The sequence below is a fragment of the Cynocephalus volans genome, chromosome X (genome assembly GCF_027409185.1).
Source record: "Cynocephalus volans isolate mCynVol1 chromosome X, mCynVol1.pri, whole genome shotgun sequence".
Taxonomy (NCBI): domain Eukaryota; kingdom Metazoa; phylum Chordata; class Mammalia; order Dermoptera; family Cynocephalidae; genus Cynocephalus; species Cynocephalus volans.
This window is the reverse complement of record NC_084478.1, coordinates 21,861,146-21,885,883: the sequence shown is the minus strand read 5'-3', so window position 1 is coordinate 21,885,883 and position 24,738 is coordinate 21,861,146. Positions and strand designations below refer to the sequence as shown.

General features: G+C 38.1%; 1 long non-coding RNA gene across 4 annotated transcripts in view; it reads left to right on the top strand.

Moving 5' to 3' along the window:
- The window catches only part of LOC134366828 (uncharacterized), a 323,891-nt gene extending 305,059 nt beyond the window's left edge, over positions 1-18,832 (top strand). For 2 of the 4 annotated variants that reach the window (XR_010022368.1, XR_010022366.1), the window contains one exon: positions 11,668-18,832. This is a non-coding gene — a long non-coding RNA (uncharacterized LOC134366828). The remainder of the gene's footprint in view (positions 1-11,667) is intronic. The other 2 variants (XR_010022369.1, XR_010022367.1) reach the window with 2 other exon arrangements.
- Positions 18,833-24,738: the final 5,906 nt, after the last annotated feature.

Genomic DNA, 24,738 nt, shown 5'->3' with positions numbered 1-24,738 from the left:
TTTCATATACCTGTTGCCCATTTACATGTCGTCTTTTGGAACATGTCTATTCAGCTTATTTGCCCATATTTTAATTGGATTTTTCATTTGCTGTTTTTTTCTTTTGAGTTTTTTGAATTTTTCTTTTATTCTGGATATTAATCCTCTGTTAGATGCATAGTTTGCAAATATTCTCTCCCATTCTGTAGGTTGTCTCCGTTGATGTTTTTCTCTGCTGTGCAGAAGCTGTTTAGTTTGATGTAATCCCATTTGTCTGTTTTTTTGTTTGTTTGTTTGTTTGTTTGTTTTTTGCTTTTAGTGCCTGTACATTTGAGGTCTTCTTCATAAAGTCGGTTCCCAGACCAATGTTCTGAAGCATTTCCTCTATGTTTTCTACTAGTAGTTTCATAATTTTGGGTCTTACATTTCAACCTTTAATTCATTTTGAGTTTATTTTCTATATGGTGAGAGGTAGGGTCTAACTTCATTCTTCTGCATATGGGTATCCAGTTTCCCCAGCACCATTTATTGAAGAGACTGTCCTTTCCCTAATGAATATTCTTAGTGTTTTTGTCCATAATCAGTTTTGTTTTGATCATCACACACCATACGCAAATACTGATAATCAACTATGAACCCCCTAAATATGTATAAATATATAAATAAAAATAAGAAGAAAAAATCATTTCTATGACATATATAATTTGTGATGTGCAACAGAAAAAAGAATTACTCAAGATTTAACTAAAGTTATCAACTAATCATTTTATAGTCTGAAGAAAGAGAAAATAAAACCAGTTGGCTGTAAATATGTGGCTTTATTTCTGGGTTCTCTATTCTGTTCTATTAGTTTCTAGTCTTTTTTTATGCCACTATCATTCTGTTTGGGTTTACTATAGCTTTGCATATATTTTGAAGTCACGTACTGTGGTGCTTCCAGCTTTGTTCCTTTTGCTCAGGATTAATTTGGCTATTAGGGTTTTTGTGTGGTTTCAAACAAATAGGATTGTTATTCTATTTTGTGTGAAGAATGTCATTGGCATTTTGATAGGGATTGAGTTGGATCTATAGACATCTTTTGGTAGTGTGGTATTTTTCACATTATTGATTCTTCCAGTCTGTGAATGTGGAATGTGTATGTGTTACCATTTCTTTGTGTCTTCAGTTTCTTTCATCACTGTTTTGTAGTTTTTCTTGTACAGATCTGTCATGCTTTTGGTAAAATTTATTTTTAGGTAGTTTATCTTTTTTTGTACCTTTTGAGAATGGAATTGCTTTCTTAATTTCTTTTTCAGCTTGCTCGTTATTGGTTTATAGAAACTCTACTGATTTTTGTATGTTCATTTTGTATCCTGCAACTTTACTGAATTCATTATTCACTTCTAAGAGTTTTTGGTGGAGCTTTTAGGATTTTCTATATGTAAGATCATGTCATCTGCAAACAGAGACAGTTTGACTTCCTCCTTTACAATTTGCATACCCCTTATTTCTTTCTCTTGCCTAATTGCTATGAGTAAAACTTCCAGTACTGTGTTAAGTATGAGTGGTGAGAGTGGGCATCCTTTTGTCATTCCTGTTCTTAGAGTAAAACCTTTCAGCTTTTCCACATTGGTATGATATTAGCTGTGAGTTTGTCATATGTGGCCTTTATTGTGTTGAAGTATGTTCTCTCTATACCAAGTTTGTTGGTGTTTTTGTCATAATGGGATATTGAATTTTATAAAATACATTTTCTGTGTTAGTTGTGATGATCATTTGCTTTTTGTCCTTCATTTTGCTGCTGTGATGTATCAGTTTGTTGATTTGCATTTGTTGAACCACTCTTGTTTTTTAACTGAAGCATAATTGATTGTACATGTTTTGGGGGTACAATCCCACTTCTAGGAATATATGCAAAAGAATGGTAACCATCATGTGGAAGGTTACCTGCACTCCCATGTTCATCACATCTGTACTTAAAATAGCCAAAATGCAGAACCAACCTAAATGTCAAACTATTCTTGCATCCCTGGGATAATTCCTTAAACAGACAAGAACAAAAACAGAAAAAGAAAATGATAGACCAATATCCCCATGAAGAAAGATGCAAAAAATTTCAACAAAATACTATCAAACTGAATCAAGCAGCCCTTGAAAAAGATCACTCACCACATATTTTCCTATTTTCTTTTTTGTGTGTGCTCTTCATTTTTTCCTGTAATTTTTAATTTCCATGAAGTGTTGCTTCACTTTAGTCTGAAGAACTTACTGTAGTATTAATTGCATTACAGGTTATCCAGCAGCCAATTGTCTAAGGTTTGATTATGTGGAGGTTTCTTATGTCATTCTCAGTTTGGAAGGATAATTTTGCTGGATATAGAATTCTGAGTTGACAATCTTATTTTTTCTTTAGCATTGGAAAGATGCTGGTCCATTTTTCTCCAGCTCTCCGTGTATTTCCATCATAAAAATATTTATTCTTGCTCGGGCCGAACCCGTGGTGTACTCGGGAGAATGCAGCGCTGGGAGCACAGCAGTGCTCCCGCCGCGGGTTCGGATCCTATATAAGGATGGCCGGTCCACTCACTGGCTGGGTGCGGTACGGCCGGTCACAAAAAGACAAAAAAAAAAAAAAAAAACGGTTTATTCTTGCTATCTATAAATATGATTGTTTCTCATTTATTTAAATCTTTAATCATTTCTTTCTACATTGTTTTGTGCTTTTAGATCTGTAAGTCTTGCATTTGTTTAATTGAATATATTACTAAGTAATTAATATCTTGTGATGTAAACAATTGTTTTCCTTATTTCAGTTTTGGCCTATTCATTGACTGTATAAAAATACAATGGATTTTGTGTATTTCCTCGTATTCTGCATCCTTGGTGAAATTGATTTATTATTCCTAATTTTTAGTGGATTTCTTAGAATTTTCATATAGTTTAATGTTATCTGCCAATGGAGATAGTTTTACTTCTTTCTTTCCAATCTGTATACCTTATGTCTGTTTCTGGGAAACATATTGAAAAAAATGGTCAGAGTAGACATATTTATCTTGTTCTTGATATTAGGTGGAAAACATACCCTCTCTCACTGAGTGCAATGTTAGCTGTAGGTTTTTTGTTGATGCATTTTTTCAGGTTAAGGAAGTTCTCTTTTATTCCTAGTTTGTTTTCTTTTATGAAAGTGTGTTGGATACTGTCATGTGTTTCTCTGAATATCTTGAAATGATCATATGATTTTAGTTTTTTAATCTGTTAAGGTGGTGTTTTACAGTGATTGATTTTTAGATATTGAAACTATCTTGTATTCCTAGCATAAATCCTACTTGGTCATAATGTTTAATCTTTCATATGTTGCTGGATTTAGTTTGCTGGTATACTGTCAAGGATTTTTGCATCTGTATTCATAAGAGATAATGGTCTATACTTTTCTTGTGATGTGTTTGTCTGGTTTGGGTAGCAGGGTAGTACTGGCAATATAGAATGAGTTGGGAAGTGTTCTCTCCTCTTAAATTTTCTCGAACATTTTGTGAAGAATCACTGTTATTTATTGTTTAAGTGTTCTTTAAAATTTTCCAGTGAAGCCATTTGGGTATGGGCTCTTCTTCATGGGAAGATATTACTTTGAAGTTACTAATTCAGTATCTTTACTTGTTATATTTCTATCCAGAAGTTCTGGTTTTTTGTTTTGTTTTGTTTTGTTTTGTTTTTTTCTTTTTTGAAAGAGTTGATTAGTTCATGCCGTTCTAGGAATTGGTCAATTTTGTGTAAGTTATCTAATTTTTAGCATGTAGTTGTTTATAGTAAACTCTTATAAGCCTTTTATTTATTTGTGCAAATTTGAGAGTGATTTCCTCTGTTTAATCCCTGATCTTAGTTATTTTAGCTTTTTTTTTTTTTTTTTTTTGTCAGTCTACCTAAACATTTATCAATTGTGTTGGTATATTTAAAGAATCAACTTTTGCTCTCATTGATGTTTTTATTTTTTTATATTGTCCGTTTATTTCTTCTACAATCTTTATTTATTTCTACCCTCGGCTTTTATTAGTTTTAATTTACTTTTCTTTTTCTAGTTATGGTAAAGTCATTTATCTGAGATCTTTTTCACTATGTGAATATAGATGCTTACAGCTATAAATTTTCCTCTAATTGTTTATTCAGCTTCATCCCCTAATTTGCTGTGATGTTTTGTTTGCACTTTCATTCATCTCAAAGATTTTCAAATTTTCTATGTGATTTATTCTTTGTCCCACTGTGTCTTTCATGGTGTGGTTCAATATCTACTTATTAGTAAATTTCTCTATTTTCCTTCTGTTGTTTTCCAATTTAAGTCCGTTGTGGTCAGAGAACATACTTTGCTTTATTACAATTCCTTTGAATTAATTTGGCTTTGCTTTAGGCCTAATGTATCGTCTATTCTTGACAATGTTTTATGTGTACTTGCAAAGAATGAGATCAGAGTGTTCTCCCTATTACCCTTTCTTTCTAATGATTTCTTTTCCTTTTTTTCTAATGAAAGTCTCTCCCTAAGTCTGGATTTGTTTTTACTTGATATTCACTATTTGATTAGTCATTGATATCACATTTTCCTTAAGTCTTTAAACGTAGTTTTATTTAGTACTTTGAACTTATTTATCAAAGCTGATTTTTTCATTTAATGATCTTAAAGAATATGTAAAACTTACTCTTCAGTTAAACACACTTAATCTCTCTACTTACTTGAAGCTGATATACATATATCTTTCATTGTGGTAAAAATGTATATAACATAATGTTTGTCATTTTAAGCAGTTTTAAACATACAATTCATGAAATTAATTACAATTACAGTGCTGTGTGACCATCACCTCTATTTCCAAATCTTTCTTGTCATTGTAAACATAAACTCTGGATCCATTAAACAATAACTCCCCATGTAATAGCTGTTATGAACTATTTTTCTGCTAGTCCAACATATGGTTTCCCCTAAAGGCATTGACTATTGTTTGCCTGTTGTTTTGTATATGTATCACACTTTCCTATTTCTTTGCATGTCTTCAGGTTTTTTTGTTGTTGTTGTTAAAAACTGGACATATTAGTAATATTTTAAATCTGGATACTATTCTCCAAACAGGCTTATTGTTTGTTGAGTGACTTGACTGGAAGTCTGTTTCTACTTCATAGTGCAGCTTCTGATATCCTTGCTCAGATTTTCTCTCTGTTTTTATCTTTTTAGCCTGGCTTCCTAGGGATCCTCCCTTTATCGGCAGAAAACACTTGTTGGTGAAAAGTTGTACTTGAGCCCCTAAAGTGGAAAAATGTTCATCCTTTACTTTTGGATCTATTTGCTGCTTGGAGACTGCTTTCATCATTCCAGGTTCAAAGTTTTATCTTTTAGCATCAGAAAGAACAGACTGAATATAATTTTATTTTTCAGCTTGGCTTTATAGGAATCCCCCGGGTTCAGAATAGCTTATTTTTCAGCCCCTGATTAGTCAGATTATGTTTAAGCAACTTGAGCCTTTGAGGTTTTTACCTTTGGCTGATTGACCTGTTTGTAATTTGGGAATGCTTTAAAGTCTTCCTCCACCTCCTACTCCAATAACTTCTCAGTGGATGCAGCCTCAAACATGCAAACATCCTTCTGGACCCCCAAGCATAAGTGTGATCACAAATAGGCCCTTCCTGGCTTTCTCTATCTCTGGTTCTCTCTGTTAATTTTCTAGCTGCTCTCCAACTTCCCTGTTGCTACTACTTCCATGGAGCCAGCAGCCCCTTAATATTTTGTCACCAATGTCTCCATTGCTTTTGAAGCCCGTGGGTATGAACTGTCCACATTCTGTCCCATACAAAGTCAGTACCCTTAGGCAGAGCTGCAGATATACTAGTCCGTACAGCCTACTTCTTCCCGTAGGCAAAACCTCACTACTACTAAGTCTCTTAGTTAGGGTACGGGATAGAGATCCACTTCTGCCGGAGTGACATCTCTGCTGTAAGAATGGGCACTGGTGGGGGAAGGAGATAGCACCTGGCCTTTTTCGCTTGCCTTCTCCAAAACTCAACTTCTGCCCAACAAGACACACAGGAGAGGGAAATTACCTCCTGGGGCAGAGCCCTTGCCCTACAAGTGGGAGCTAGGTGAGAAAAATGTACCCCAGTCATCTTGACCGTGCTTTCCTGGAATAGAGCTTCTTCAGCAGAGGGCTTGTAGGGGAGGTGGTGAATGAGAGACATAGCCTGTCCTCCCAAAGTGAAATTGGAGCTCTACATTGTATGCTGTGAGAGGAGGGAGTGATTGTCTTCTTGTCTTCACTTCCTGCAGTAGAGATTCTGTAACAGAGCTGGAAGGAGGGTGCATGAGAGCAGATCATAACTCAAATGTCACAGTCATAGACTCTTACTGTTCTTACCAAGATTTAGTAGATTTTATTGAATGTTTCTTTTTCTATTTGCTATGTGCCATTAACTTCCAGAAACTTCAAATGTTTTTGATATAATATTCACCAGTTCAATGATTGTTTTACAGGGATTAGTATTCACCCAGATCCTCGCACATCTCTCCTGAAGTCTGCCCTTCTAGGTTTATTTAGAATAAACAAGCTAGAGAAGTTGTGCTCTGGTAAGACAGTGATAACTATTAGCATGTTTACAAAGAGTTATTACCAATGTCATTAGCACTTTTATAAGGAGGTCATTTCCTCCCACCTGGCTTTCCAGGTAGAGAAGAAATAGTTACAGGATTTCTTTTATTCCTTTGCTCTACAACATGCAAAATCCGTCTAAAATGTTAGGAGGCAGGGCAGTGATTAGCTATGGAGAAAAGGGAAGGCATTGTGATGGGAGGTGGTAAAGGGAATTATCTCTCTTTCTTCTTCTGAAAGTCTGACAATGTTTCATTCTCCACCCGAGTGGTGTTTATAAGCTGTGTTCTCTTTTCTTAAGTACATGGATCTAGTTATTTGGTATTTTTTCACTCTTCTCTGTTTATATTATGTTATGAAAGACAAATACATAGGACATATAAATACAATAAATATTACCTAGAAAACCAAGGAAATATCATCACTAAATGTTTGGTGTGTGTGTGTGTGTATGTGTGTTTGTATGTTTGTGTATGTTTTTCTAGGAGGCAGAGTGGTAAAATTTTGGAAGTGTATATATGGGGTTCCAAAGACATTGGTAATGTTCTCTTTCTGGTAGGTATACATGCGTTCACTTCATTAATTATTTCTGTATTTCATGTGTATGCCACATATATAGTTTGCTAATAAAACATTTTAAAGAGATAACTTCTTTTAACTGGACACATAATATGTACTTTCTGTATCCAGCTTCTTTTTCTAAGAGTAATATCTTTGTAGTCGTTTGTAGGATCAGTTTCCATTTGCTTTTTGTGTGTAGTATTCTATTGCCTGAATGTTCCATCACATGGATATTTGTCCATTCTGTTGTTGCCTGACATTTGAATTTATCCTGTCTGTGGCTACTTTGGATAAGGGTGTATGCACATTGTGGTACATTTGTCCTGGTGAAAATAAGCACTTATTTTTCATGGGTACATGCTAGGAGCAGAGTTGTTGAGTTTCAGGGTAGACAGAGAAGATATAATTTTAAATAAATATTTGAGTTTTTACCATTATTATATGTACTTCAATATTTTACTTACTAAAATGAGTCTATTTTTTTTTTTTTTTTTGGATACCAAAGTGGCCAGAAGATAATTTTTTCTATCAGTGAATGAAAAAGTTGTGGACATACTTAGATTTTATCCATGGGGTGCACAGTTTAGACAGTGAACAAATTTAAATAGGCAGTGGAAGGCCCAGGGAATACATTTTTTTGTGTCCCAGATTCAGTACTGGTTATTCAATAGAATGGTTACATTTCCACACAGAAGAGAAAAAACAATGGTGCCTTGGAATTAATTTACTTCACATAATGTAATAACAGAGTAAGAATTGGTGCTGAAATTTCCTTACAACTTTTCTCTCAATTATTCACTTTTGCGAGCCGGTTGTCTAATGTACTCTTTGTGTGATACCATTTTCTGCATTCCCCTTAGCTTTGTAAAAGGGTGGTTTTACTGTAACCTGTTGTTTCATTATTGGTGCCAGGTACTGCCATTTATAGGAGCAATAAAAGGAAAATGGGTGCAGTCACAGAAAGCATATTTATCAAAAGAATATCCTATTTTGTTCCATTAGGAGATAAACATGACTTGATCTCAGCTTCAAAGGGCACTTATAATTCATCAAGGAACAATTATGTGATCAAAGCCCAAATAGCTACAGGCTTATGAAAATGTTCACTGTGTTTTAGCATTGCTTAAGTGGACATGCAAATTAACCAATGACACCAAAATGCCTAAGCAACAGCAATACTGTGTTAAAGGGAAGGATATGACTTACAGAGGAATGGAACCAGTGGTAATGAGAGGCCCTGATTTCTGAGTGCCTACTGTGCGTCAGGTGTCGCACGTAGAACTTGCAGTGTGTTATTTACTTTAATTTTTACAGACATTAACAGATCGATATTATGTGTTTGATGACGTTACTGGGGTTTAAGGGGTACGTAATCTGGCCATGGAAACTGATGCAGCTGAGAATTAAGTCTTGACACAATGAACTCCAGAAGTTGCTCTTTTTGCACTTTCATTGTAAAGGCAAGTCACAGATGGAGTTTTTGTTCTTAGGAACAGAAATTTTGGTAAGGACATTGTGGCTTCATAATATCCTTATAATTGTGTAGGATTTTATTCTCCCTTTTCTTCTTTCCTCTCCCACTCCTTTTCTTCCCTTTGCTTTTTTCTTGCTCCTCCTTTATCTTTATAGCCATCATCATAATCAGTATATATGAGTGGTAAAGCATGATTATTCTCTACAATATGCGATTCGCCTGCCTAAATTTTAAAAATGGCAATAATTAAAAACTGAATTAAAATTAGTTGTTTGCTGTGCTATTATGTGAGCTGTAGCTTGGTTCTCTCTGACTGCTTTTTGGTGAGAATTGAAGACTCTTAGAGAGGGTGTAACCCGAAATAAATATAGAGTTTTATTTGGGAAAAAAGTCAACATTTGTCTTTAAGTTTGAAGAAAGGAAAGCATAAAATATTTTATGAAGAGAAGCAGAAAAAGTTTCTTTTTATGATTATTATTTTTTAAATGCAGATATATTAAAATTCGAGGTACCTTGTCTAAATTTGATGAATAAAGTATATATACATAGTGTATTATATGAATATATTAATATACTACTCTAATGCTATATATTAGATTATGTAGTAGCATTTATAAAATGTATGTGTGTGTGTGTCGTTATATAGTAGTAATTTTGAAAGTGTCCGTGAGAAAAATTATAATGAAAAAGAAATGCCCACATCATCATCGGGAAATAACTAGAAATATATACTGGATACAAATGTGGTCATTGCATATACTAACTAGATTATATTATTGCAGAGAAAACTCTTATGACAGGTGAAATATTATAGTCTTTTATTGTTTAAAATATCATTTTACCACTGTTTGGTGAAAATGTCTGTTGAGTGTATACGTTTTCCTACATTCTTATTTGCTGTACACCTCCCATCTCATTTACGGAACATCTACTCTTTGCCAGATACTGTTTTATAAGGAAAAATAAGGCATAACTTTTTCTCTTGAGTTCACCATTTAGTGAGAGAGATGGAGAAGCAAACAAACAGTGTTCATAGAGTAGGAAATGATATCAAGTAGTGAGAAAAGGCCACACAGGATCCTTTGGGAGCACAGAGAACAAGCTCAGTGGTCAGGACGCCCGTGAATCTACGGTAGGTTCTTGACACACAACAGCGGCACCAAGGTCGAGTGAGGGCACCTGCAGAGAGACGCGGCCTGATCCATTAGAGTCCAGGAAGAAAGTCAATAGCACATGTTCTTTAGAAATAATGAGAAAACAAAAACCTCGTTAAATAATTTGAGATTTAAAATTATATAAAATAAAAACTCTCACTGTTTTCAAAGTTATACTTCTGTTATATTTCACATAGTAGCATTATTTGATAATATTTTCTTTTCCAGTATAAAATACTTATAAAATGCCTATATTAAAATTCCTTAAGTTCAGTATACAATGTTAAAATTAATCTAATCTATGCACATTTTCGGATAAAATTACAATTTAATTCTCTGATTATTAATTGCCTAAATGTTGATATAAGTGTTCACTAAGGCCAAATCTGACAGACCCCTGGAAGCCAAAGTGATAAACACTTCAATAAGGAATGCTTTGTTAGTGGCAAAGCTACTCATTGCGGCTACATAATAGATTGTTTTTTACACCCAAACCAGAATCCTTCTGTTTTATACACGCATGTGTGTGAGAGAGAGAGAAATATATCACTTACACGTATGCTGAAAACATACTTATGTTAGGTATTAGGGCAGGTTCTTCGAAGGCAGTCTTTCTCCCACCTTTTCTATTTCTTCTCCATTTCTTTTTCTCCTTAGTCTCTAAAAACGCCCTGTCAGTCACAAAATCAACAAACGATCACAAAAATAGAAAGAACTAACCATTTACTTGATCCCTAGCAGATCCCAGGCTCATACTGTCCATTTATCTCCCTGTGGCCAACAAAAGTGCAAAATAGCTTCTCAGGTGGTCATTTAAGGATGAGTAAATGCCACCAGACCACAACTATCCCAATGTACAATGTAGTGGGCTTCTTTCTTTTTTTTCTCACGTCATAAATCTGTGCCTGAGAATTCTTCATCATCTTGCTGCCTCTTTGATACATTTCAAACCTCTCCACAGAACAGCCCCTACCCACCAAACTCCCCTGCCCAGCACTGCCACACACACACATACTCACAGAATAGTTTTCCTCACGTTTTCTCTGGCAAGACCTAACATTTACAAACTATTGTGTTGAAAAGTCCACGAATAATCAGACCGCTTTCTGTACCTCGCTTTTTCATTCGCTCTAATCTAACTGGTCATGAATTCCTCAGGATTCCCTTGTTTTGCACCTTTATTTCTTCTTCTACACACGCACTACTGTGACCTCAGGTTTTGACTCTAGGAACATCTGTCATTCATGTCCTCATCACCTCTGCTGACCTCACGAATGATCTCAGTATTAGAAATTATTTGAATGGAACAAGCTTCCTTCCCCTTCTCCTGTTCTGCATATGTTATATTTTTCTTCTGTTTGGAATATTCTTACCCTTTGTCTCACTTGTAAACATATACTCCATCTTCAATTGTCAAACCCGTTATCTCTGAGGTCTTTCCTGATCCGTACTCCCCATAGCTATTGTTTCGTGGCTTAAAAGGATGCCTGTTTGTTGTCTCTAACATCCTTCTGCTAAAATCATCCGTGGGGACTCCATATGCTCTGGAAGACCCAGCTCGACTTTGACCTCATTACAAGTGTCCCCCATTAGTGTAAGTCAGTGATTCTCACATTGTGACCCCAAACAGGCAGCATAAGTACCTGGGAAAATGATAGAAATGTAAATTCTCAAGCCACACAACAAAATTACTGAATCAGAAACTCTTGAGGTTTATGTTTTAACAAGAGCCTGAAGTCATTGTGGTGCAGCCTAAGTTTGAGAAACATGAATGGACAATATTTTTCTCATTCTCTGTGCTTTTACACCAACTTCCACACATCTTCAATGGAAGCAATAACCATATTATATTGTAATTATTTCTATTATTTTCTGAAACATTTTCCTCTTCCTTTCATAGGTGGTGAACACAAAGGGAGATTCAACCCGTACTAGGAATCTTCACAACCCCTTTGCATTCACCGCCCTCAGCACCTGCTGAGCAGTGGCCACAGCTGGCCGGCGTTCATGTGCTTCATCAGACCTAAGAAGGACGGGCAGTCTCCAGAGTCATTGTAATGCTGATTCCAGTTTTCCTCATAGGTCATGAGGAACTTCGTGGGTGTGAGTCTGAATCCCTTCTGCTCAAAACACGCGATGAACTCTCCTGTATGCCTGCTTCGTGCCTCTCAGCTTGGTGACAGTGATGGTGCCAGGTATACACTGCGTTGGATTGTTCTTCCCAAGATTCATTCACACTGTCTCCAAATCCTTCACGGCCTGCTCAGCGACAGCTACAACTCGCCGTGGACCCGCGTACTTCACCAAACCCGCAGAGAATGGCTGATCTGTCATTTCATGGTATTGCTGCTCCTAGTAATCGTCCGGCAGAGATTAGGTTCAAGAAGCTGCTTTATCACTCTAAAGTAACTTCAAAATGACTATTTAATTTGGTCCTCACAATGTCCCTGGTGTGTAAAGTGGGTAGAAATGGGAAACAGGAGAAACGTAGGGCCAAATATTTAAGCAGAGAAGATCTGTTACTACCGATGTGTTCCGTAGGTTGAGTTGCTTTTTTTTTTTTTTTTCCAGAAGGAATTTAGGTGAGACAAAATGAACTGGTCTAGCAGTCTAACATTCACAGTGCTGGTACTTCAGTGATTCCTCACATTACTGGAAGGACGTCATAGTAACAGAGGTGATTCCCTTCCTGCTTCGGGGGTTTCCCCAGTGCCTGAGTGAAAATTATACTCAGGAAACTCCAACTCTTCTTCTCATGGTGCTTGATGTGCTGTCCTCTGTCATCCCATTCCCTGCCCCTTTGCTGGATGCCACTTAAAAGGTCAGTCTATTGGATTGGTTTCCATATGAATGACTTGTTCCGTGTTCACTTTCCTCGGGTCCACTTACGGTCATATATGCAGCATATGATGCAGGCTGTGAACACTTACCCAGCACAATATTTTCTGTGTGAGGAAATAAATGGTGCCATATTATGTATACCAGGCAATAATTTCACTAGAACCACATGCCATATGTTGGCTTCCTTCAATTTCTGCTGAACTAGGTGAACATTGGTACTGAGTTTTGTTCTGTTTTTTCCCTCACCTCCCTGAGGTAAAACAGTTGGTCTTGTTATATCTGCTATAGAGATTGAATTAGGGCCTAAAAATTATATGCCCATGAGAGAGACAGATTGACCTCCACCACTACTGATTTAGAAACTACCATGCATGCTGCCATGGCATGGTGACTCCCCACAGGAGTGATGCAGGTACATTGCTTAAAAATAACATGGAAAAGTACCAAAGATTGCAGCATTTTTTCACCACACTACAGGGCCGCATAAGAAAGCCTTGTTTAGCAGTTAAAGGTATGGGGGATTCAGTGATTGTTCACATTACTGAAAGAATTTCGTTATCAAGGAGATGATTAAATTCCTCTTAAAACTCTTCATTTCTACATTTTAAATTTTCATTAAACCAGCAGCATGAGGAAAATTATAGGCTCTGCTGAACATTCATTACATGAATCTCACAGAGAATGACATCCTTGTCATCTACAATCAAAGGGGGTTGTTGCATTTGCCAAAAAGTGCAGTGGTATACGAACCTATGTCTAGTGCATACCACAACATATGATGACGGGGATGCTCCAGGTTTCCTATGTCAGCCACTGATTTCTAAGTTGTACACTGTCTCATTGTTTATTGACAGGGCCACGCAGGCACTATTAGAAGTTTTCTACCACAAGTCTATCTAGTGCACAGGCAAGAAAAGACCATCTTTCCCTTGGAGCAGTGCTCAGGTTAATAACTGGTCATGTGTGCATCTCGGTCAGAGATTCTACACATCATCCTGCCTCATGGCATGTGGGCTTTAAACACACAGCGACCAGTTTATTTCCTGGAGATCCCAGGGGAATGAAGGTTCTAATGCTATGATGGCCAGATGGAAATGGTTGCCCATGAGGCTAATTGTCACCTCCTCACACAACATCCTGAAGCCTCTTGTGTGTTCCCTTTGCATCATGCCGCTTTGATGGTGGCCAGCAAGCGTGCCTAATGATCCCAGGAGTGCCATGCCAGTAGAACTTTTCCCTATGGGTGTACCTACTCCTCAGAACAGGCCAGACCACCTTGATCACCACTGCACAGTACTGCATATTCAGGGTTTCCTTGGTTCCTGGCATTGGTGGATGAAGGTCTGGGCAAAGGGACTGAATCCCTCCCTCTTGGGTCCATGATTCCTGCTCCAAAAGGACAGAGGGCAATGGAGATACTGGTCTTATTATTTCCGGAACCAGATTGCAAAAGGTTATTTTAGATAGCAAGCAGGTTCATTGCAGCAATTGTACAACAAGCTTCACCCACAAGAGACAGGTCTGTCAACAAAGACAGGGCCAGTCATGAACACACAGGTTATTGATGAGGGCAGAATGATTCACAGAGTAAATGCCCCTCTGAGGATGAAGTTACAGATATCTTCCCGAATGTGCTGTAGGATATGAAAGGAGAACCATGTGAAGGTGCCCTGGGGGTGAACGTGATGGTCAAAAAGATACAATGGTTTGTACTGGATTTCCGAAACATGACTCCCATCACTCATGGCCTTCCGTTTCTCATGGGCTCTTGTCCCCTAAGGAGCTGGTTACAGTCGATGTCCTGTATGAAGACAAGTGGTGGCACACTCCCAAGTATTTCTGTTGCTGAAGGGTGTTGCCAGTAATGGAAGAAAAGTCATGCCCTTAGTCTTCGTCCTGTTGTCCTTCAGCGAGTGGATAGGCTCTTGCTTCTGTCCCGACCGGCTGTCCCTATGGTGATTATTCTTAGATTGCTGGGTTCGGATTGCCCCTGGTTGTCTCCTCCTCCACGAAAGGTCCTATGTCACTCCTCTCAAGGCTCATAGCCGGGTACTGATAGCAAGTGCACGCTCCTGGCAAAGCACGTCTGCCAAGATATTCCCTATTCCCTATGTGAGAAGAGGATTCGCCCTCCCTTGAAGGCAAAGTCAGTTTTATCCCAGAGTCGGTTCCCCCGCTTTGACTGCTTCTTGTTTCTGCGGGACATGTCCATTGTGGGCAGGGATCGCATTTCCGTCAGCTCCCACGACAAAAGCTGGCCATTCCCGTGAACTCTGACCTGTTCCCCTGGCTCCAAGGCCTGTCTCAAAGACGTTCTACCCTGGATTCTGACTGTCTCCTGTTCTGTACTGCTTCAGGAACGCTCACGTATGTTCCCATTGTGAGACATTATCCTCCAAGGTAATGAAATTACTTTAAGTACAATCCTTCGCAGATATTTCATCCATAGGTCTCATCACCACTGTCACACCTCTTGGCAGGGTAGTCAAGCCTGTCTTCTCCGTAAGATGACTACATGCCTGCTCCTTGACAACTAGCTTTTCTCTCAGAAGTGGGAGAACTGTGATCCATAGTGGTGGCGGGACTTGCTTGCCTTACCCTCAAAGTGCTTCATTTGCACTCGTGTTCCAATCCCGGGGTTTGCCACATCTATGTTAGAAATGAGGGTGTCTGAACCAGATCCGTTGTGTGGGTCTTCCGGAGAATTACGTGTCATGTGTTTCTAACTTAAGTCTGGTACTTGCACTGCTCTCTGATGCTGTCTGTAGGGTCCGAAAGCGAGCTTATACCCAGCCAGAAGTCCTGGGTCCTCTCGTCCAGCAGTATGATGACTGGTAATCAAGTGCCTGTTGGGAGACCGAGGACGTGAGGGCTGTGGAGTTGTTCGAATCAGCATGTCAGGGCTCGGTGTTGGAGAATTTTTTAATTATCGACGGCATGCACCCTGCAGCCATAGTACAGAAAGTTTTGGGTGTCTTGGACTGAGCTTCCCGTGCATGAGCCCGGCCTGTCCACAAAGATGTGTTCATTCATGAATACACAGGGTGTTGCTTCACAGCAGTATGGTTCACAGAGTAAATGCTCCTTCATGGACCAAGTTTTAGAAATGTTCCAGAAGGTGCTGTGGGGTATGAAAGGAGAACCGCATGGAGGTACCCTGGGGGGTGAACGTGATGGTCAAGAAGGTAGAATGCTTTATACTGGTTTTGCAAAACATGACTCCCATCATTCATGGCCTTCAGTTTCTCAGGTGCTCTTCTCCCCTCAGTCGTTGGCTACATTTGATGTCCTGTATGTAGACAGGTGGTGGCACTTTTCCAAGTATTTCTGTTGCTGAAGGGTGTTGCCAGTAATGGAAGAAATGCCATACACTTTGTCTTCGTCATGTTGTCCTTCAGCGAGTGGATAGCCTCTCGCTTCTGTCCCCACCTGCTTAAACCCAGCATTCTCAGAATCATTACCATAGGGACAGCCAGTGGGGACAATACTCTTAGAATGCTGGGTTAGGACTCCCCCTTGTTGTCTCCTCCTCTAGGACAGGTCCTATTTCAATCCTCTCAAGGCTCATAGCCGGGTACTCATAGCATGTGCACCCTGCTGGGAAAGCACCTCTGCCAAGATATTCCCTATTCCCTATGTGAGAAGAGGATTCGCCCTCCCTTGAAGGCAAAGGCACTTTTATCCCAGAGAGCTGGTTGCCCCGTTTTGACTGCTTCTTGTTTCTGCGGGACGTGTCCATTGCGGGCAGCAATCGCAATTCTGTGAGCTCCCGCGAGGAAAGCTGGCCATTCCCGTGAACTCTGACCTGTTCCCCTGGCTCCGAGGCCTGTCTCAAAGACGTTCACCCCCAGAGTCTGACTATCTTCTATTCTGTACTGCTTCGGGAACGTCCACGTATTTTCCCAGTGTGACGTTTTTTCAGGGCTCCGTGTCAGAGAATTTATTAGTTATCAGCAGCATGCACCCTGCAGCCAAAGTACAAAAAGTGTTGGGTGTCTTATACTGAGCTTCCCATGCATGATCTAGGCCTGTCCACAAAGATGGCTCCATTCATGAATACACAAGGTTTTGCATCACAGCAGAATGAATCAGTGAGGAAACTCTCCTTCAAGGACCAATTTTAGAAATGTTCCCGAATGTGCTGTAGGATATGAAAGGAGAACCATGTGAAGGTGCCCTGGGGGTGAACGTGATGGTCAAAAAGATACAATGGTTTGTACTGGATTTCCGAAACATGACTCCCATCACTCATGGCCTTCCGTTTCTCATGGGCTCTTGTCCCCTAAGGAGCTGGTTACAGTCGATGTCCTGTATGAAGACAAGTGGTGGCACACTCCCAAGTATTTCTGTTGCTGAAGGGTGTTGCCAGTAATGGAAGAAAAGTCATGCCCTTAGTCTTCGTCCTGTTGTCCTTCAGTGAGTGCATAGCCTCACGCTTCTTTTGCCACCGGCTGTCCCTATCGTGGTGATTCTTAGAATGGTGGGTTTGGATTCCCCCTGGTTGTCTCCCTCTCTGCGACAGGTCCTGTGTCAGTCCTCTCAAGGGCGTTAGCAGGCAACTGGTAACATGTGCACCATGGTGGTAAGCACACCTGGCAAGATATAACCTAGTACCTATGTACAAAGAAGGATTCACAGTCCTATGAAGGCAAAGGAAGTTTTACCCCAGACCCAGTTACCCTTTTTGACTGCTTATTTCTGCTGGACCTGTCCATTGAGGCCACTGATCGCATTTCCATCAGCTCCCGTGAAGAAAACTGGCCATTCCTGTGAACTCTGACCTGTTCCCCTGGCTCCAAGGCCTGTCTCAAAGACACTCTCCCCCGGAGTCTGACTGTCTTCTGTTCTGTACTGCTTCGGGAATGCCCATGTATGTTCCCATTTTGTGACATTGTCCTCCAAGGAAATGAAATTCCCTTTAGTACAATTCTTTGCATATATTTCTTCCATAAGTCTCATCCCCAGTGTCACACCTGTTGGCACGGTAGTCATGATTGTCTTCTCCATGAGATGAATGCATGCATCCTTCTTTGACACCTTGTTTTCTCATGGCGGGGGAAGAAGTATAATCCATAGTGCTGGCGGGGCTTGCCCTTAGAGCCAAAATTTTTACTGTGTTACAATTTTTTTTTTATCTACAACAGAGACTTTAGTCCTGGGAGAGTTTTCTGTTTTTCCCAAGCTTACCATTTCTACGTGCAATCCGAAAACTACAGGGCTGTTGCCCCACAGAGCTATAAGTTAGGTCCCGTGAAATACGTTTCCTTTATTAATGTTGGTCTCCTCCACCATTTTCGCAGAAATTTGTGTACAGTGGACTGACCCAGCATCTAAAAAGTCAGTACCAATTTATCACGGATAGCTAAGTGAGGTGCTAGTTCGGAAAATTGAAAATCTAAGAGGCATCCTCAATCCCTGTGTTTCACATTCAATTAGTGAACAATTCCATTCATTTATACCTATAAACATTTTTTAAACATGTATGCTTTTCACAAGTTCAACTGCTGTCACCTGATTGTTGCTGTGGTGTCTTGACTTGTCACTCTGCCTCCAAACTCAAATCCTTAAGATTCATCATCCACAATCACACTACCCTGGTCCTTCAAAACACAATGTCTGTTCATGGTAGAAGTACCCATTTGTGGCTCCTGTTGCCTTGAGCGATCCCTCCACGATCTGTACCTTGGACCAGCTCGTTAGCCTCATGTTTAAGTTTAGTAGCATTGTCTTTCAGAAAGCCATGTTAGGGATCACAGTACTTGATGTGTTTAGCAGGACTTCCTAAATTTTCCACTTGCAATTTTAAAGGTGAAGTTAAGAATGGCATATATATGAAGAGTTTCTTAAACTTTCAAGGTAGAATGGAGCCCCCATCTACCCCGTTTCTTTTGTTATCATCCATAGAACCCATAACCATATTGAGACCTGTTAGATTCTGCAGGTAGACAATACAATTTCTTATCTATCAGTGTTTACCTTGCACTTTTTACTGCTCTTAGCACATATTAGATGCTGAAACCTATTGGTTGGTTGGTTGGATAAATGAATATTTGGAGATTTGAATGAATATCTAAAGAGTATGTATTTTCATTTAATTAGAGTGTACTTAAAATAGTCTATCCTGAAACCATACTTTTGATTATTTTAATGCCCAGGGCTCATAATTTTAATTTTGATGTTCAATGGTCAGTTTTCATCTATTTTTCTATACACAATAGAGAATAAGCTGGAGAAATATGTTTTTCAATCATATATCTTACAACGTTTTTGTTTGATTTTATTAAATACTATTTTATTGTTCCTCAATTAAATCTATTGGAACGAATAGAAGATAGCATGCAGAATATGTAAAAAGAAGTAAAATGTTTATCATCTTTTTATCTTTATGAGTTCCTTGGTTTCTAAATAAAGAAGAGTTTATTTAACTAATGAAAAGTGTCAACAATTCTTCCATCACAATAAGAGTGGCGAGACTTAAATGATCTTTTGTCATCTATATGCAATGTAAATATAAATAGAAAAGATTTCCAAAAGGATTTCTTATTTGTCCAGAAACGTTTAAATGAAAAGACTGGCCTCTGTTTTATTTTCCTTCTCTCTAGTGAAGGGCTGTTTTAGTATACCAGATTCGTAACGCTAACATTTTTCATCGAAACGTAGGTCAGAGAAAATCAAATACTATTTGACCTTCAGAAACTGTTTTTTTTTGTTTGTTTGTTTGTATCTGAATGGATTCTCTCTGTATTGTTTGAAGGAGAGAAATGTTTGACATGGTGATCTTTAGACAGGCAATGTACAAAATCATTTATTAATTTTCGACTTGGTAATTCTGTATAATAATGAGAAATAAAGCACTGCAATATATCACATATAAAAAATTACTGAAATTAAGTCAGTAGCAGATATAGGGTTAAAATACAAAGCACTGGTTCTTCATGAAGTTCCATAAGTAATACTTTTTAAAGATTTAGAAAGTTAATGACATTTGAGCTTACCATAAATTAATGTTCAACAAGAATTTTAGCATAGGTGACTTTGTTTTAAGGAAGGTATCTTTCACGTAAATTATTTCTGCATTTTGGTAATCATTGCATTCACGATAACTTTTAAAATTTTTTTAAATTATAATTTTATAAAAAATAGTTTTGAAAGTTTTCTGGGAAGTGGGATTTGTAATTATATCCTGCCCTCAAAGCATGTTATTTATGTATCAAATGTGCGAATATGCCTTGTCCACTAGTATTGCAGATACGCAAAGTTCAAGCAGCATAAATTAAAAATGTTATAATCTCCTTATCCCTCACAAAGTTCTTTGAAACCAGTTTAAAGTGATGGAGAATAAAATGTGAAAATATAAACACCATCACTGTAGATTCTAAAGGCAGGTAATATTTAAGTAGGAAAAAAATAAAGTGTTCCAGTGAATAAAAGTCAAGGTAAATAATTATTCTGGTAGGGGGTGTGGTAGAAGAGGGGTTGTGGAACTGGATTGACCACTTTCAGATGAGTAGGAAAATCAGGGTAGTTTAAGAAATACAAGCTTCTTCTGAAATATCATTTTATAAATTATGTTGAAAATTTTAGCATCCCATTTAATCATCTAAAAACCCAGAAATGAGAATAAAACTTTTTGAAGATAACATAATAATGCCATTTACTTTTTCCTGTTGTTATATTTTAATCAATGTAACCTGAACTCCATTATGAATTAATTCATAAATTTCATTAGGCAATAAGCAATATATAATATTGTGGAGTAATTAAACTTGCTATTTATTTCTAGCGGAAATATAGCTCCTTAAACTAGATTAGTTGCAAATGATAATATGTTGTACTTCACCAGGATAATATCCAATCATATATGTATGTGACTGGACAGTTGCATTTGAGTCTATTACAGTAGGATGAAAGTCTGGGCCTGCATTTGATTTTTAAAAATTTACAGATAATCATCTTTCTTCTCAAGTGACCTTACCTTGGAAGAGCATACAGTGGAAAGGCTTTCAGGATAAATCCTTTAGAGACAGCTTATAAAAGATTCTGAAATTTCTATTTTTGTAAAATTGAGGAAGTCATTAAAAGGATGGTAATGCCAATGGTTTCTAGGTCACTAGTGTGTCCTTGGACAGAAATTTCATCCAAATACCTCAACTTTAGTTGAAAGTAGCAGTGGTTGTGCGGTTTTAATTTTTAATCCGATCAGTTTTTCTTTCTCTGAATTTTATGAATTGTCATGTTAGAGAAAACTAAAAGAAAGAGAAGGAAAAGTGTACATGTTTGTAGGACTATAATATCAGAAAATGTATTGATCAAAAGGAGTATTTCAAAAAATAGTGTTAATGTGTAATAGAAGTTTTTTTGTTTTGTTTTTTAACTGCAGCATAAAAACGTCCTGAATTTATTTATGTATTGAGAAACCTCTGTTGCTGTTTTTCTGTATTTGATAGGCTTCCCAAAGAGACACTGATTTTTGGAACTGGGCCCGCCCGTCATATAAATGTAGAAAAACACACATTGCATGCAGATCCTGATAGTCAAGTCTGTACCCAATTAATAAATATAATCAACTATGTTTGAATGAAAAAGTAAAATATATAAATAACTAAATGTAGAAAAGTTTCAGAAATGGTTATAATGAAGATATGTGTTTGTTGGACATAATATACTTAGACCGGGAGATTGACACATTATCAGTTTACTGTTGTCATGTTTATGTAACTTCTCTGAAAGATAGAGGTCATTATGACATAAATGTTAACTTCATTTTTCCAAATAATTCACGTTATCATGATAATGAGCATTTTGCAATCTTCCCACATTTGACTTCATAGTCAGAGTTTATAATTAAGACAAGAAGATATAAAACTGACCAAAAATGTCTTTTACTGAATCAAAGAAGTCCCGAGTTATTTAGAAAAGAGGACCAATTTTCATTTCTCAACACCATCAAGCCAGTGACAATAAGGAGAGGCTCACAATGATGGCAGAGTAGATTAAAGCTCACTATTACCACCTTCACTTTTTTCCTAACAAGACTGGAAAGTGAAGTAAAGAGTGGACATGGAGATCTCCACTGCCTTGATATCAATAAATCTATAGACTGTAAGCTCCTTGAGGTTAGGCAACACACGCGTCGTGCTCAGTGATAAACTGTATCTCCACCACCAAACCCATTGTCGTGAAAACAGTAGATTGTATCAATCAGCAAGTTGGGTAGGTCTGGAGCAACTGCTCTGAGACCCAAAATAAACTACACATCATTGGTGGGTAATGAATAAGACCACTCCTACAAACAGTACAGTGTAACAATACCTGGTGCATTGACATCACTCAAGTGAAATAAAAGGAATATAAAGATAATTAACTATATTAAAATGGAAATATACAATGAACATATATTTGCAGTTTCTTAATATAAATTGTAATTTTCGATTCATAGCAGTGACCTGATTACTTCATTAGGCTCATTATCACAAGGGTATTTGAAAGCCCTAAATTTACCGTATGATTTAATTTGCTGTCAATCAGATAGGCTTTCATTGTAATATGACTGAAGATAAAAAGTTGATTTTTTTTAAATGCCCGCAGGAAAAAGAAAAACATTTATTGGGAGTTTTTATTTTTTAACATTTTTCTTCATAAAAAAAATTTTATTGAAACATTTATTGTACATATTTATTTGGGAACAGAATTGTAAAACATTAACATTTTTAAATGCTCTACAAAATTAGGTTTTATTTTAAACTTACTTTAATTCAAATATATTTTGTCAATTTTAATTTTTGCAGTAGTTCACTATTTCAGGGTAACACAGGTTTAAAAAAGTATTTTGATAATACAGTATAAACAATGTAGGCAATTATATTTGTGACAGTGTCTAGAGTCCTTAAATCTGGTTCCTGGTCAGAACTTTGTGGGATTAATAAATTGTAAGAGCTCTTTAACCTCTAAGTCAAACTCTAATTGCAGCCAGTAGATGTGGTAATTGGATTATACATTATCATTTCAGCTTTGATCATTGCCTTTTTTATTAGTATATGTCATGTTTGTTGTGTTTTATTTAATTTTGACATATTTTACACACATCATTTATAAATGCAATATAACATAATACAAAATGATGTTTATATATTTTCTTAAGTGGGTACAAATAAGTGTTGTTAACTCAATAAATATTAGCTGTGCTCCACAGATGAGGAAATAGTTTACAGGAGGAATGTTGGAAGCCATTGAATGACTGCTTCTAACATCCAATGAAGGTTTTACTGTTATTTTAAATCTCCTTTCACACTTGAATCCCACTTCCAGAGTCCATCCATAAAATTTAGGGAGACAAGAGAAACTGAGACAATGAGATCCCTCCTATGCTTACTGTGCTATTTTGTTCTAAATAATAAACAGCAAAAGTATGATATCTGTAGAATCATTAGCTTACAACCTACTGAAAAGGAAGAGTACTCAAATATATGAGTTTAGAACAGAGGTTGGAAATTTTTTTTTTTTTTTTTTTCTGTATAGGGCTAGGTAATAAACATGTTAGATACTGGGGACCATATGGTCTCTGTCTAAACTACTTTGCTTTTATAGTGTGAAAACAGCCATAGATCATAAGTAAATGAAAGAGCATGGCTTTAAAAAAATTGTTTTTAAAAACCTTTATTTACAAAATCAAATGATGGGTCTGATTGGTTTTGTGGGCTGTAGTTTGTCAACTACTTGTTTAGAGTATGGATTCTCATGCCCATATTTTCCAAGACAACTTTCATTGGCATGAAATCAGAACAAAATTTTACAAGATACGGTTGGAAAAAGATGGTGGGATAGATGGTCTGCAGCATCACTCTCTCCCACAAATCAACCAAATTACAACTATAAAAGTGAAACATCAGCTAAGCTGGGGCTGCTGGAGCTCAGGGGAAGAGGAGGAGAGACCTACAGAGTTCATGAAAGCAGGAGAAACCATGATGAGTGAAAGAAAAAACTGCTCTGAGCGTTTTGGGCCATAGCCGCTTTAAGGCTCGACCTGCTGAGCACATGGAGCAGGCGACAGCAGAAGCCACAGCTCTGCCCTTCAGATGGACTTACTTGGAGGCAGCCTGGGAGAAGGGGGCCTTAGTGGCCCCCAGGACAGCAAGACCAATAATAGGGTGCCTGTGGACCCATGCAGAAGCGAGGAGCCGGGACAAATGATAAAGGGGAGCCATTCAGAGGCCGGTGAGTCATCCCAAGGGACCTGTACATGGCCTGTCCCATGGGAAGTGTTTGGAGCACGGGCAGTAGGGGAGACCGGCCCACCTGGAGAACACTGGGGCACAAAAAGGACAGCTGACCGGCACCCCAGTTACCAAAGGTCCACTCAGAGGAGACTGCTCAGGAATGCAGAATTGCATGGGGTGCAGTTTGATGAAAAAACTCTGGCCTAGATCAGTTTCTACACAGCACAGATCCACGGGTTTCTGGAGAGCTGGAAGTACTTAGAAGGTCAACCATTAAACCCTGAGCTGCACAAAAAGCCTTCCCTAGGGAAACAGCAGCAAAGCAGCAATTTAAACAATCACACAGCTCAAGTACTGGTTCCCACAGGAAGTTTCCCCATTTTAGAAGTAAGCTAAGGACAAAACATTAGTTCCATCCAGGCACACCACCAGTGCTTAGGGGCTTGCATGGGAATGGAGGCTTGGAGCCGGGGACTGGATCCAACTCCCACATCCAGTCACACTGCACCAGGGCCAAGGAGCATGCGAAAACATCACCTCCATGTGGGTGGCCCACCACAGCCACCACTATAACCATAGCTGCTGTGAAACCAGCTAGATGCCACAAACACCATGCAGATGGTCCGCCAGCCACTGGAGAGCGTTGACAGAAGGAGAGTCACCAGCAGAGATAAAGAAAAGAAGAGGACGTTTCTCTCCACAAAGCCCATTTCAGAGTGACAGAAGAAGCATCTGCTCTATGATAATATTGGGGGACCTGATCACACCCCTCAGCATTGGAAAGATCATCTAGGCAACAAATCAACAGAGTAACCATTATTCTTTCAGAAGGAGAGAAGAAATCTAGGGTTATCAGAGGGGCAGGGAGAGGGGGATGGGTATTGGGAGAGATTGGACATGGGTATAAAGAATAA